The following is a 16,163-nucleotide window of genomic DNA, read 5'->3' as shown; positions in this document are numbered from 1 at the left end:
TCCAGAAGCATCATATTCATCATTGCCATGAAACCATTCACAATCTTCATGACACTGGCTCTAAACTCAGCACAAACCTTTCAGCACCCTGGGACATCTGCATGTACACCCTGAAGACAAGACCTCACCACAGAGAAAGATCAGAGTTGTTTATGACATGTCTTGCAATAGCTGCAGGGGATGCTATACCAAGCATTTTCTGATCTGATGTCAGTGTCTGGAGGATGACATCATTTGCCTGTTTATCCCCAAATCTGGTTTTATATTGTGACAGCCATGCAGGTAGGGCTTGCATGGCTATAATAAGAGAAATATTGTGGTTTGTGTTCAAATTTTGGATGAGAACACTGGGTGATTATAAATAAAATAAAAAAAAGATGGCCTACACCGGCCTTCTCATTATATGAGCTATGCTAGTCTGCACATTGTTGTGCCAACTATCTCTTTTCAATGAACTTTGTTGAAGACCAAGAGGATCCCACGTGATAAAGACATTCCTCAAACATGACTATATGCTTCACCACACAGAGAAAGATTTCTTCATGAATACCTAAATGAAAATGGCAAAGAATCCAAATTAATTACTGGCCTCTAACTCCCCAGTTTCCAGTCTTTTAGACGGCAAACTTAGACTGAGCTGCCTACAGAACCAAAGGATCTTATCCTGATGTTTCAGTGGATCGACAGGATACTGCCAAAGCTCCCATGTCCACGTCCACTTTTCTTCTTTGCACAGACCAACGATATTTTAGAGTTTTCATTTGACAAATACAGAAAGGTGTCTGACAAGTATGTGCAGTGACACACAAAAAAAAAAATACCCACATCATAAAAGATTTTATGACACTGGACAAGATTAAGTCTAGAAATGCCAGCTAGTATACATCACACTTATCACTGCATTAATTCAACAATCATAACTTTAACAGCATTCCCAGAATGGTTATCAGGTTGTCTCTATCTCAAACTCACTTGAACTCACCCCTGCGGTTGGCTCATAAACCCATGCCCACTTCAGTATAACTATTTGCCAGCTCAGCTCCTTTGAAAGGCACACATCATCAATATTACTTATTCCCTTTTGATGTGCTCCACTAAAATAATTCTGCTTTGATCACTGAAACACTGTTATTGTATTTATGCTGCTGCTTGAAGCCTCTGGGTTAAAATCCTTCTGATGTGGTGAGAAAGCACCAGTCTATCAAATTACTAAATATATGTCACAATTTGAGCCAGAAGATTTGAACTGACATCTATGGACTGGTGGCAAATAGAAGGAAAACCCTGAACTTCTAAGGCCTGCATCACGGGATCAGACGGTTATGTTATGTTTATGGGGGTGTTTTCTGTTTTGGCTTGGGTGTTCCTGGCCCTTAGAGGAAAGGGGTACTGTCTCTCTCTGACAACTGTTGTACTTCACAGCATAAACATACAATATAAAATAAAAGGAAGTATAAACATGTGTCATGTACCATAGTAATATTTCAGTGAGACCGCAACTACTCTACTCTAAGTCTATAGCAATTGGGAATAAAAACATCTCTAAGTTAAAAAATTTTTTTTTTTTAAAAATCACAGTGCAGAGAAAACACAGCTGTTTTGTGTCAGATAAGCTACAACAATTTTCACAAACTAGCCTCTTTTAAACACCTTAATAACAAAATCATTCATTTTAATTGCGATTTAGAAGCCAATTACCAGATGCCAATTATCTACGGTCATTAATGATTTAACTTAAACCATGGACACTCTAATGTGCTAAAAGGCTGGACGGCTTCCAAAACATGTCTTATCAAGGCTCTATGAAATTGATTAACCCTGTCCTTACTAATTCTAGCTTTTTCCCGTGAGGGAGAGCAGCTTTTCCTCCTCGCTGGGTATTGTGCTGCAGTTGCAGAATCCACAACAGCTGACCTAAACAACAAAGCAAAAAAAAGAAAAAAAGCTTATGGATTCTACGACTATCGTTAAATAAATCACTGATGTTTTATATGCACATTGAACTGCATATTCACAGTTAAACTGCTACAGGTCACAGAATCTGATGAGCCATGGAATATGGTTTGAAGTCAGCCATGGGCTGACAGATGGTAGATATTTAAACAGCACTCATTCATCCCTCAAATAATGTGTTTTGAAGTGGTTCTGTTCTGATTTGAAGTTAAGCTGTCTCAAAATGTTTGTTAACAACTAAATGATAAGTTATCAGACATATACATGCATTTGTATAAGTCTGTATCAAAACACTTGTTTACATTTTTTGTTAAAGGATTCATGACAGGATCCAGAGCTTAAGGAAAATAGATATTTTAGTACCCAGATCCAAAATGGAATCCAGCTCTCTCATGAGACAGATATTTTTAGTTGTAATGAGCAGAGATGGGCAACGCGTTACTGTAATCCGATTACTCTTTTCAAGTAACGAGTAAAGTATGGGATTACTATTGCAAAAATGGTAATTAGATTACTGTTACTTTCCCGTAGGAACGCTGCGTTACTGCGTTACTAAAACCGTGATTTTCTTGCGAGAGTGTCTCATGACAGTGACGTAAGCAAGTGCACCGTTCGTGACAACAGCCGTGTGCAGATCAGTGGATCATATATCGAGTGCGGGAGAGAGTATGAGCATGCAGCGTTTAAAGCGTGGAAGTACTGACCTTACTTTGAGTTTGATTCCAAACATTAGTGTCCGTTGTGCGTGGGAAGAAAACTTCTTTTTACAGCGAAAAAAACCCCCTAAACTTCCAAGCAAGCACCGAGTGCGCTACGACGTAATGGGAAACTCACAGAGAAACTCGCGGATTCTTCCACTGACCGCTGCGGCGCACCTGCACCAGGGTAAACCTCCGCCTACCCTACTCCTGCTTTACAGGTGAAAATAGAGCAAAAGGACCGCTAGTCTTTGACTTTATTTATTTTATGCTGTGTTTTACTTCCATCTATTTGAAAGACTGAGTGTAAACACACACAAAAAAAATATTTTATTTGCTGAAATGTGCAGAAAATAGGTTTAAATATTAAACAAATTTCTTCCAGTCAGAGAATGTTGCATATAATTACATTTTTGCTTGATGCATGAAGTTAAAAGATTAAAACTAATAAAAAAAGTTTTAAAAAGGGACTTTTCCATTTGATTACATTTTGTATGATGGATTATGCAGAAAAAGTAGAATTGGGCTGAAAGATCTATCGCTTTATCACCTATTCAGGTTGTAAATCGTGTTTTTAAAAAGTAACTAAGTAACTAAGTAATTAATTACTTTGAAAATAAGTAATCAGTAAAGTAATGGGATTACTTTTTGGGGGAAGTAATCAGTAATTAGTTACTGATTACTTTTTCAAGTAACTGCACCAACACTGGTAATGAGTGAGGTAGAAGATAGTGATTAGAGAGTCGCACAAGTCATATAACAGCTGTTGTCTCCATGCAAAAAAGTAAGCATTCAGAGCAGCTTCCCCTTCAAGTGCTACTCTTACAGGGACTCTAATCGACAGCTGTACATTTTTTTTAGCTCATTTAGGACTTTGCTGAAGAAATAGCCTCTGAACTTGAGTCTAAGAACCCTTCTCTTAAAAGGAAAATGCTCATGAAAAGGAAAATGTCCTTAACAGAGATTTGCATTTACTCATCCTTTCCCAGTGCATAAATGTAAATTAAGTGTTGAAGAATTACGTGGAAAACTTTGACTAGAGCATTTAGAACTTTTGTACTTTGCTTATTGTCCTCCTCTGTGCAGACATAATGGAGAAGAAATATGTTTAATTTCCAACTGATGAAGAAAAAACAATCAGAAAATACTGTGTGTGCATAAACACTAATACACCTTTTAATCTACAGCGTGGCACTCTTGTAGCCAGACCTTTGACTTGACACTCTGCTGTGTTGATTAATTCTAATTTTAAGACAATGATGAGTCTTCCACCAAATCAATGTGTCAGTGTTAATTGGAGTTTCTCGGCTTTCGTGTTAATTCGCTCCCTCTGGCTCTAATTGGGTGCTGACAGACAAAGTGTATCTGTCGCTCAGGCACTGGGTTGATGTTGGTTTGTTGTGGTTGTTTGTAAAGAGAGTAACAGCAGTGGTGAGACTGCATCTTGATATTGATGAGACTTGAATCCCCTCTTGCTTTAGCAAGCAAGATCTTATCATAATGGCAAGTGGACGTTATTGTTACCAGCCAAACTCTTACCAACTACATGACCCTGTTTTTTTCTGGATCATTATAGTGATGTCTGAGATTGTGTTTTACCATTCCTCATTAAAGTGGCATTTGCATGTTTCTGTCGCTAGTCATTAAAATAAAGCACAGATCCACAATGCTCTGTTCTTCCTCTGGACAATGGCTGCAACTCGCTAGCTGCTGACACTCACTTCCACACTCACCTCCTTATCCTCTTTTCTTCTTGCTTCTATAAGCACACAGTTTTTCTCTATGAGCACGATCTGTCTTTTCTTCCTTCTTGTCCTGCCACATCCTATATGTTGAACTGACTATGGAAGCTTCCCCTCAAAGACCTGAAATATCAGGAGGTCTAGTTGGCATTTTTTTCGTGTGTCTGTGTGTCAGGTGTTTCTCATGTTCTCCCTCTGCTTTGGCAAAAAAAAGCTCTAAGTGTGACAGACTGTGCTTTTGTTGTACAGTATACTGCACTGACAGCAGGCCTGTGTCAGCAGGGTTTCCCATCACCTTCTGGATAACAACAAGCCCACAACTAGGGTGTGGGAGCTATCTTGCATGACTTTATCTGTGGTGACAGTTAATCGGAATCAAGTTGGGTATTGCAGCACTCTCAACAGCGCAGCTTGGTGTTTTGGCCTCAAGGACAGCTACTAGATTTCTTATTGTTCAAAGTTTGAAAAATATACTGGTGATGTTGGACATATACATTAAAAAGCCTTTAAATATTGAAGTGCTACAAGTATAAGTACCCATCAGAAAGTCTCATATTTTGTACAAAGAGCAAGCTGATTAATGCATTAAGAACAATTAGTTTTTCAGTGTGCCCATTCAGATATTCATAATTTTCTTTTACTTCTAATCTGTTCCTGATAGTCCAAGGTACAGCAGCATTGACTTCCCCCATTTGGAGACAAACAGGTGCAGCCTGAAAGCAGCTTTCATGCAACCTTTAGGAGTGCTGATAACAGAATTATGAGACTAATCAAGAAGATCATACTTCATTCCCATCTGAACAGTGTGCAACAAATAAAATCTTATCAGTCTGACCTTTGTAACAGCAGGCAGAAGAGAAATTAAATTCTCAGCTCCTGAGTGGACAATTACAGAGGCTGTAAAGATGCTTGTTCATCAGATACAGGGGGAAATATTCAAATTTGACATTTGAATCAGGATGTCTTACATTGGCAGAGAAGTGTCCAGCTTTGGTGTGGTGATGCATGGAATGCTAAATGACCAACCAGCAGACTACACTCAAACTACAAACATGCCAGCTTGATTACAAAGCTCATCAGTTATCAGTAGACACAAGTAGACACAAACATCAAATTGGGACCTCCCCATGCTGCAGAAAAATTTTGAGTTGTAATCATTTCTTCAAGCTGGCATAGAACTGTCTGGTAGTCACTTGAACTTGAATCATTGAATCTCCTCTGCAATGTAAGTAAATATGTATGTTCAGGTTCTGTGACTGTTTCTAGATTTGATAAAGTGTCTGACGTATGTAGTTGTTTTCTGTCTTCTTCCCTCCTTCTTCTCTTTCTCTGTTCTTTTCTAATTCTCTCCCAGTCTTCCCCTTCTCTCTCTGTGATGGCTCTTTTAGAGTCAGAGACAAACCTAGACACTCCCTGGAGGCAGCACGTCTGCCCTTTGAAGATAGAGAGATGCACTATGGGTAGTCCTCTAAATACTATAAACACCAGATCCTACACTGATGCAAGGTGCACTGAGCACTTTATGATATATGGCAACACTATAACAACACCACAAGTAATTACCATCTCTAGAAAATTATACCCCTGCCAATATAACAATGTAATTATGGGAAGGTAGTGTGGGCTTTTGTTAACTTAAGTATGGAGCATGACAAAAAGAAAGTTAATGAGCGTTTGTGTTTCTCCTGACTGATTTCTTTGGCTGACTAAATCTTAAAATGCTGGCACCCAGAAAGCAATCAAGATAGCATCTGATTGTAATCACTCATACATTATGATAACATACGCAATCACGTTGACAAGAAGTGTGTAATTTACACCTCCACATTAAAACATGACTAGCTAGCTCAATGCTTTGTTTAGACTAACACAGGTACTAGGTAATCTAGTAAGCATCACACCGTAATTGCAAGTAGATATTGTCTTGGCAGCAAATGAGTCCACTATTAGCTACTGATAAAAACTGAGCAAGCCCAACCAACCTTTTAAAATATTTAGGATGAAACCATGACCACACTGCAAACTTACCCAAGAAGTTGGCTTTGTTTTTCTTTGAACTGTAGCTTTTCGTAACAGTTGTACTAAAAACAAAACTGTATTGACAGCCTACCAAAAATACCACTGATTTTTTCTTAAAATCCAACACATAGCACCATTAGTATTAAAAAGCATGCTGGAGCCCAGCATTTTATCTCAAGGTGCATAGGCCCCACACTTTTCTTTGCTCCTTTGGACACATTAAAAGTTTGCAGAAGCATTTTCTGAATGGACAAACAAGACTGGATGCAGCACAGGCTTCAGGGAAAAGGCCTTACTCCACCAGTGACATTTTGGACACATTCTACGGCTAAGACCAAACACCTATAAAAAAAAGTTTTCCTGCCTCACCTGATATACAACATACTTTCACTGCAGCTAGGGAAGCTTAAAAGAATGCCCAAAGATTGCTATAAGCTTAGAGTGGACCTCTGTGTATACAGTAGATATACACACACCATTGGTTTGGGTGTTGTTGTTATGAAGTGCAATGGAGCAAAAAGGCCTTATCTAGCCCTTAGGTGTGAGTTAACGCCTGACAACTACAGAGGGGGAAATGACTTGAAGCACCTGCACACAATGTCAATATTGAAAATGGGAAACTTGTTCTAAGGGTAATAAACTGTAGCATTGTATCAAACTATGGGAATGCTTGATATGATCAATGCAATGTCTATGGATGCTTCAAGGTCTTTCTTATTACTTTTAATAGATCTTATTTTGATAAGCAACTTAATAATCAGACTGGGTAGGTGTGCTATTATGGAGAATTGACCATGATATGGATCTATACTTAATGAGTTTTACAGACTTACTCATTTGTCATGTCTAGTAATAAAAAATAAAAGTTGGATAAGAATCTGAAGTTCAGGACTAGTAGAATGGTGGCAAAGAAGTAATTAAATTTAATACTGTTTTGAAAAATATAGAAAAATGAAAGTCAGGATCCTTTAATTACAGCGATCTTTAGAAAAAAAAACAGACTTATATGATAATTACATTTTGAAGTTTTTACATTACTGAAAGAATAGCTTCAGGACATATGCTTTTTGAAATAGAGCGGGCCGATAACTTTTTTTAGGGATTATTTAAAGGTGATTTGAAATTGTGATAATTTGTCTTCTGCATACCCAGGATGTCAAATTCATCATATTAACGGTGCTAATCTTGCACGCAGCTTGAGATGGGCACATCTAATGACTCCAGATTTTAACGACAGTGAACAGACGTGTGTGTTTACTCATCTGATTGCACGGTGAGTAGTGACCTCCACAGTTCTACTGTCATGCAGATAAGACTGGCAGAGTGGAGGAAAGGAGAACGGAACGAAGGAAGCAGAGTAAGTGAGTCTGTCAAGTACAGATGTGGAGGAGTTGACGTGTGAAGAAGAAGAAGGGGGTGGATGGCAAGCATAGTCAATGGACAAACACTTCTTCAAGTAGCTCTGTCCTGCAGATCCAGTCAATGAGTAGATGTCATGTTAAAGGAGAATTCCAAGTTTCTTTCGATCTGCTGTATTTCCAATTAATTTGGCTGACTCTCAACGTCTAAATACTTTTTTCTTCATTCATCACCTCTGTTGAAGAGATTTGTAGGTGGAAAAACTGAGGTTACACAAATGTAGTGCAAGTGAAGGCTGACTGGGACATGGTCAAAGACATATATGCACAATGGTTAGTCACAGAAATGGGGAATACACCACAGTGACATAAAATTGAATTCTCCATTAACTCATAAAGATATGCAATAAGAGGCAGGTGTTTGAGGAACTGAAGGGTTTGGACGCTTGACATTAAAATGAAGATAAAAGGTTTGAATAGGGAATCTGAATAAGAATTTAGCAGCAGGCAGCACAATACTAATGTGTAACAGAGCGATGAAATCTTGTAGAGTCTTGCAAAATTACTTGAAATGTAAAGTTCTGAAGTGTTCATTCGTCCCCTTCTGTCGTCTTCGCATCAAGTTGTAGTTTTTTGGCTAATGTATAAAAGAAGATAAAACTATGCACGTTCAGTCTGAACCAATGGATTATGCAGCTGTATAGTACTCAAGGCTGATAATATGTACAGCTCAATATAATGAAGTTTGCTTTGTAGAGCCTTGTGCTGCTGGTGGCCTAGCCAGGGTGTACCTGCTCTTGTCCCATGACATCTGGGTAAGGCTTCAGCATGTCTGGATGAAAATAAATTATGTATGTGGATGACAATTTCTATTATTTTGCCTCTAGATTTTAAATCAAATAATAAGCATGTCCCCAAAGTGCAGAATTTAAGAATTCAGTTCAAAGGTTTTAACAAAACCGTTGTAAAGGTAACTCAAAAGTCATTTAGACAAAGTGCCTGATGTGTAGAAACCATGGACATTACCAAACCCTACATTCCCTCTCTTTAGAGGATCTGTCAGGTCTTTGTTGTGTGTGTGTGTGTGTGTGTGTGTGTGTGTGTGTGTGTGTGTGTGTGTGTGTGTGTGTGTCTCTCTGTTTTAATTTTTGTTTCAGTAACTAAACAGCATAATTATTGATTACTGATGACTGATGTCACCACTGAAAAATATCAAAGAACATTTCTTTTCCTCGTAAAAATCTGTTGTTGCTTTTTTGCTGCATTCTTTCTGTCATTATCCATCTGATCAAATTTGAAACATTTAGCTTATTCGGCAATAGCATTATCAATAAACAAAGGTGCCTATTGCACCTGTACATGTCCATACCTCCATTGCCTCAAACAAATGATGTGGTAATCAAGTTCATCTTGATTTCATCTCTTCAGATTTTTTTTCTTGGACCAGTTAAGACTTTTAGATTTTTATTCTGGCAAAATCTGGCCTTCTTTTTCTTGAATGCAAACCGGTTGTATTTACAGCGCTTATTGTAAGACCTTGACATTTATGTGCCTATATCCTTAAGACGATGTTCTAGAGCGTATAAGTTTATTTTGCTTTTTCAGCCTAATTATGGGCTCCTTCTCTTGCATTGACAGCCAATCATATGCAAATTCAGCATCGGAATCAGCTCCGGGTCTTTTATACGCTTAATTTGTCATTGACAAATAAACATGCCTGACCTAGCTACACTCAACAAAAATATAAACGCAACACCTTTGTTACTGCTCCCATTCCCCATGGGATGGACGTATAGACCTAAAATTCATTCCAGATACACAATATAACCATCCCTCCCAAACAGTGGTCACAAATCAGTCCAAATGTGTGGTAGTGGGCACATCTGCTATATTGAGATAATCCATCCCACCTCACAGGTGTGCCACATCAGGATGCTGATCTGACATCATGAGTAGTGCACAGGTGTACCTCAGACTGCCCACAACAAAAGGCCACCCTGGAATGTGCAGTTTTTTGCGCTATTGGGGGTCTGGGGACCCAGAACCGGTCAGTATCTGGTGTGACCACCATTTGCCTCATGCAGTGCAACACATGGAGTCTATCAGATTGTCAATTGTGGCCTGTGGAAAGTTGGTCCACTCCACTTCAATGGCTGTGCGAGGTTGTTGGATATTTGTGGGAACTGGTGCACGCTGTCGTATACGCCGGTCAAGCACATCCCGAACATGCTCAATGGGTGACGTGTCCGGTGAGTATGCTGGCCATGCAAGAACTGGGACATTCTCAGCTGCCATCTGCCCTGAACAATGTGAACCATGATTCATCCGTGAAGCGCACACCTCTCCAACGTGCCAGACGCCATCGAATGTGAGCATTTGCCCACACAAGTCTGTTACGGCGACGAGCTCGAGTCAGGTCAGGACCCCGATGAGGACGACGGGCATGCAGTTGAGCGTCTCTGAGACGGTTTCTGACAGTTTGTGCAGAAATTGTTTGGTTGTGCAAACCAATTGTTCCAGCAGCTGTCTGGGTGGCTGGTCTCAGACGATCTTGGAGGTGAACCTGCTGGATGTGGAGGTCCTGGGCTGGTGTGGTTACACGAGGTCTGCGGTTGTGAGGCCGGCTGGATGTGCTGCCATATTCTCTGAAACGCCTGTGGAGACGGCTTATGGTTGAGAAATGAACATTCAATGCACGGGCGACAGATCTGGTTGACATTCCTGCTGTCAGCATGCCAATTGCACGCTCCCTCATTGCTTGTGGCATCTGTGGCATTTTGCTGTGGGACAAAACTGCACATTCCAGGGTGGCCTTTTGTTGTGGGCAGTCTGAGGTACACCTGTGCACTACTCATGATGTCAGATCAGCATCCTGATGTGGCACACCTGTGAGGTGGGATGGATTATCTCAATATAGCAGATGTGCCCACTACCACACATTTGGACTGATTTGTGACCACTGTTTGGGAGGGATGGTTATATTGTGTATCTGGAATGAATTTTAGGTCTCTACGTCCATCCCATGGGGAATGGGAGCAGTAACAAAGGTGTTGCGTTTATATTTTTGTTGAGTGTATATGCTGAATTGTGACTTACTAGTCAAGTAAACCATTACAATTCTTTCTGAACTGGCAAATGCAAAGCATTAAACTAACTGTACCAACCTGTAAAAGATCTTTGCTGCATTTAGTGGGATATCATCTTTTCATTACATATCTGCTGACATTTTTCACATCTGCACTCCTTCATAACCAACCCTACAATAACCATAGTCCCTTTGGTACCATCAGTGTCATCATCCTTCAGTCATCTCAACCACATACTTGCACATCCCCATCTGACCCATAAGCATCAGAGCATCCCTGTGGCCCTTACTCAGCTTCAGTCTCAACTACTCCTACACAGTCTGAGTGCTCTACTCTACCCTGCATGAGGGGGAAGCCAAGCCACCTATCTGCTGTTCTGCACACAATTTGAGATGACAGGTTAAGTGGCTTACCTACCCCTGGGTCTGCTAATATAACGAAACAGGACCAACATCTCAGATGGTCTTGTGTCTTACATGTGGGACTTGAGTGGCAAAGAGTCAGAGTGGTGATAGTGGTGGAAAGATGTTAGGGTGAGAATGGGGAAACGAACCCAACATATACTAAAGACATTGGACTGTAGTGGGGTAATTGTTACTAACCACTATTTTTTTAAATGTATTCTGTTTTTGCCCTCTCTTCCTATCTCTTTTGCTAGGGAAAAAATGGTCATCAGTAAACCTCTTAACACTAAATCACTTCCATAGCCATGGGAACATGTGGAGTGCCGTTTTGTGCGACTGGCACTATGAGTTGAGTGTGTATGTATGTGAGTATGTGTGCCAGAGCATTGGCACATCTATTACTACTACTGTTTTCTGTTCCTTGCCAATTGTCACTATTTATTTGGTTATTTAACCATCCACTGTTTCTCTGTCTGGAAATTGAGAGCACTGGGAGCTGATGTTTTCAACCACTTTTAAAGTTCTCTCCCATTGGGGCTGTCTCAATACAATGTATACTGCCCAGCTTTCATCTTGCTTACTCCTTCTATGTGTTGGACTGCCTCTTTGCACAACCTGCATCTCGGGTTCTGTCTGTTGAACCCTCTATTCATCTATTACTTAAAGTCAGTTCTGTTGCTGCCTCAAAAAATTTGTGCTTTCCTTCAGGCCATCCTTTTCTAGAAATGCTGAAATTCTAGATGTCAGCTGCTTATGCGTCAGTGATGTCTGCAATGGAGGGGCTTAGTCTTCCACAATATTTTTTCTTCTCTTCCTCATCACCTTCTGTCTTGTACTGTCTGTCCATCCAGGACTGTAGGCCTGACACTCAATATTTCTCACCATGTGACATTTTGTTTCTTGCTGAGTCTCAGGGTGTTAGGCAGAACCATCCATGCATTGTGCTAAGGAGATGGTTTCCTGTCTTAACATCAGAGGCATCAATCACTTCTTGTGGCCAGTGTAGTATTTCAGCTGGTTTTCTGATAAATGGATAAATGGTAGTGCTTACAGCCATGTGGCAAAAAAACCACCCTCTTTTAATCCTAAGGTTTGATGTATCAGGACAGAAGAAGGAGAAGAAGGAAAAATCTGGTTCCCACAACTAAAAATGATATAAGTACAGCCTCAGATTATTAAAATGATATATCACATCACGTCATTTACCAAAAATTACACTGCACACATGAACAGTAGGGCAAATGAAAAGTGAAACTTAGACAGGGAGGTGCAGTGGATAGGGTGCTAATATTCAATATTTCAGTGAAGCAGCTAACTGCTTATTTCTGCTCATTCCTTTCATTTTTTATGATATTGACAAGTGTCAACTCCTGTTAAGTACTTTTGATGTGAAGCTGGAGCAGAATAAAATGTCTTCACTACCAGTAACATAATTAATAGTAGAATTGTTGCTAAAGAGACACATTTGATAATACTGATAATATATAAATACTCAAACAGTTTGTAGGCCATAGACTCAGTCATGCGATAACTCATCGCGCTCTAGATAAAGACATAACAGACATATAGGTAAATCCATAATATGTAGTATAGTATATTATCAGATCAGGTCGGCATGAAGCTGGACACTCTGGTGACAGTGGCAGAGAAAAGGACATTAAAGAAACTGATTCACATTATGGACAATGCTGGGCATCCTCTGCACACGGCCATTAACAACCAGAAGAGTCTGTTCAGTGACAGGTTGCTTCTCCCCAAGACAAGAACTAACAGACTTAAAAACTCCTTTGTCCCACACGCCATCAGACTGTTTAACTCCTCTCTGGAGGGGAGAGGGAGGGGAAACAGGAGGACAAAGGAGGGGGGAACAACTAAGCTGTAGTGCCTCTTCACCTCACTGTACAATACCTTGTGCAATACTTTTTGTAAATAGTCAACAGTGCAATAGACCTCAATACTTGAAATGTGCAATTCACTTGTATTTTTATTTTTATTTCTATTTATTCTATTTATCCCCTTTGTATATTTTATTTATATTTGTCTCTGTATTTATATATGTGTGTGTATGTGTGTGTGTGTATATATATATTGTGGCGTGTTGGGGGAGCGGCTAGTTCTCTCCCATCATGCCTTGGGACGTGTGCTGCTGTTTGGATGTTCTTGTTTTGTTGTTTATGGTTACACTACTTTTAACTGTTATCCTGAATGTTGTGTTTGTACTGTGGTTCAAAGGCACTTAAAGTTGTTGTTTTATAGAATGAATGCAACCATGGGTGAGTTCTGTTATGCTGTTGATGACCCTCGAAGCACAGTGTAGCATCAGTGTGTGTTGTAATAAAGAGCTCCCCCTACCAGCTTGGGGTTGAATAACAATCTCTCTCTGTGAGCTTCTTTGTAAAGTTTCCTCTGCATGCCACATTGGTGTCAGAAGTGGGATTCCAAGAGCATGGCCACTATGCTGAAAGAGGAAGAGGAGCTGAGGAAGATTGAGGAGCTTATCACTCACCTGGAAGCAGTGAATGGAGCACAATTGAAGAAGCGGGGAGATCCCCGGGCAGCAGCAAGCCAGCCAGGGGAAGACCTGTGGGGCTTACCAGATGGAGCCTCACACCCCCGCCCACTGGGGAGCTGTCGGAGCCGCCAAGGCATGCTGCAGGCTCCAAGACTACGAGCGACCAGCCAGCCTCCACTCATGGTGATGCCTGGGAGCAGCACACCCTCATTGTTGGCAGCCGAGGGGGACAACGCCAACTGTCTCCAGGACCAAGTGCAGCCACCGCTGCCATCAGGGGCTCCTGTCCGGGGGAGCATGAAGCTGCCACGCTATAATGGGGAGGCACCTCCAGAGACCTACCTTATCCAGGTACAGCTGGCTGCTCAGCTAAATCGTTGGTCAACAGAGGAGACAGCTGTCCAAGTTGCCCTCGCCTTGGAAGGCAGGGCCCTGCAGATCCTCACAGATCTTCAGCCAGAAGAGTGTTTAAGTTGGCCTGCTGTTGCCAGAGCAATGCAGAGCAGGTTTGGCCTCCGTACACATGCAGATGATGCCCGAGATAAACTTGCTAACCGCCCACGGAGACAAGAGGAGAGTCTGGGTGCCTATGCTGCTGACCTACGTCTTTATGCACGTAGAGGGTACCCTGCTTTTGATGCTGCAGCACAAGAAGAGCTTGCTCTCCAGGCTTTTGTCCGGGGTCTCCAGCCAAAAAGACTAGAAGAGCACATCCGTCTGCATGCACCAGAAACCCTGGCGGCAGCTCTAACTGAGGCCGAAAGAGTGGAGCATGTGCTCAGCCCAGGTGCACGCAGCCCTGGCATAAGTCACCAAGTGCGCCAAATGGACTACGAAAGGAGCGACCAGGCGGAGGAGGCCCGCCAAACCACCAACACACCACCCTGGCGATCTCGGCGAGGGAATAGGCGGGCCTCCCCTTCACCAGCAGTACCGCAACTGTCTGCAGAGACCAAGCAAGCTGTCGAGGACCTATACCAGAGGAGCTGTGAGGGTCTCCAGGCTGATCAGCGACGGCAGCTGCGAGAGATACTCGACTTGTTTGCCGACATCTTTGCAGCCAAGGATGAGGACTGCATGCAAACCAGCCTGGTACAACACGACATTGACACTGGGGCTGCACGGCCCATCCGCCTCCGCCCTCGTCGCCTTCCCCTTGCCAAGCGTGCCGCAGCAGAGCAGAAGATCAGGGAAATGGCAGAGGTGGGCATCATCGAACCCTCAAACAGCCCCTGGGCAGCCCCGGCTGTACTGGTTCGGAAAAAGGATGGTACCTGGCGGTTTTGTGTCGACTATCGTCTACTCAACAGTCCAACACGCTGTTTTCTCTGTGGTGGGGTTGGGTGGACTGTCCCGGGCTCTGTGGGGCCGGGCGGCGCTGCTGCACTGGGCCCGGTCTGGATGGGCCTGGGCCCCCTTTCCCTGGCGGGTCGCGGAGTATGGGGGTGCCTACTGGGGTCAGCGGGGGAGCTGGCCCCAGGGAGGGGTCACTTGCCCCTCCCTTCCTTCCCTCCCCATCTCCAGCTGCCTCCCTCTTCCCGCTCCACCACAACCACCCACACATGCAGGGCCTTGGAGTAGGGGTATGTCACCAGGGTGCAGAGGAGGCTACCCCCCCCTCTGTCCCCTTCTGGCTGCCTCTGCCTCAATTTTATCCCACAACTTAGACATTCACATTACTCACACTCTCATTACACATACATATAGGATCTTGGGGGTGGGCACGATACACGGAGTCCAAAGTACCATCAGGGTGTACACCCCACCCCTGGCATCGTTGCCCACCTCTCAATTTTAAATACACGTAGACATTGAGGGCTAGCAGGAGGGACCATGCGCTTACCTGCTGCTCTCTGGCAGGTAGCTCCAAGCCCTCCTGGGTTTTAAATGCACCTTAGAACACACATGCATCAACATTACAATGAGCGGGTGGAGGGAGGTTTGAGTCTTCTCTCACCCCCATTCTCTGCGACCTGCTGGAGCAGGGGGGCTAGGACTAGGAGGAGGAGTTGGCCGTCCGACTGCGGTCTGGAGTGTGGAGCCTTCCTGCTGCTGCGGAGTCGGGGCGGTCTGCCTCCCCCCACCGCAGGGAAAAGGGAAACACCACCTGGGTCTGGGTGCAGTTCCCCCCTCCAGGGGCGGGGGCACCTAGACCCGGTTTGTAGAGTACGCTTGGGGAGTGTGATCGTGTGTACAACGTCTCTTTATGTCTGTCTCCACGTTGGTTGAGTGTGGAGTAAGTGCATATGAGAGCATGAGGGTGGGAATGGATGTTTGTATCTGTGTGTGCCTGTATGTCTGTGTCTATATGTCAGGTTGAGTGTCAGGCGCCACCTCTCTGGGGACATCTCAGGCCCTCCAAGGTTTGGAGGCCTATCTCCCCCTACCACC

This window comes from Mchenga conophoros, linkage group LG15 (assembly GCF_057382185.1).
Source record: "Mchenga conophoros isolate Kocher_MC1m ecotype Shallow Benthic linkage group LG15, M_conophoros_male_GT1.1, whole genome shotgun sequence".
NCBI classification, from domain to species: domain Eukaryota; kingdom Metazoa; phylum Chordata; class Actinopteri; order Cichliformes; family Cichlidae; genus Mchenga; species Mchenga conophoros.
Note: the sequence above shows the minus strand (reverse complement) of the source record.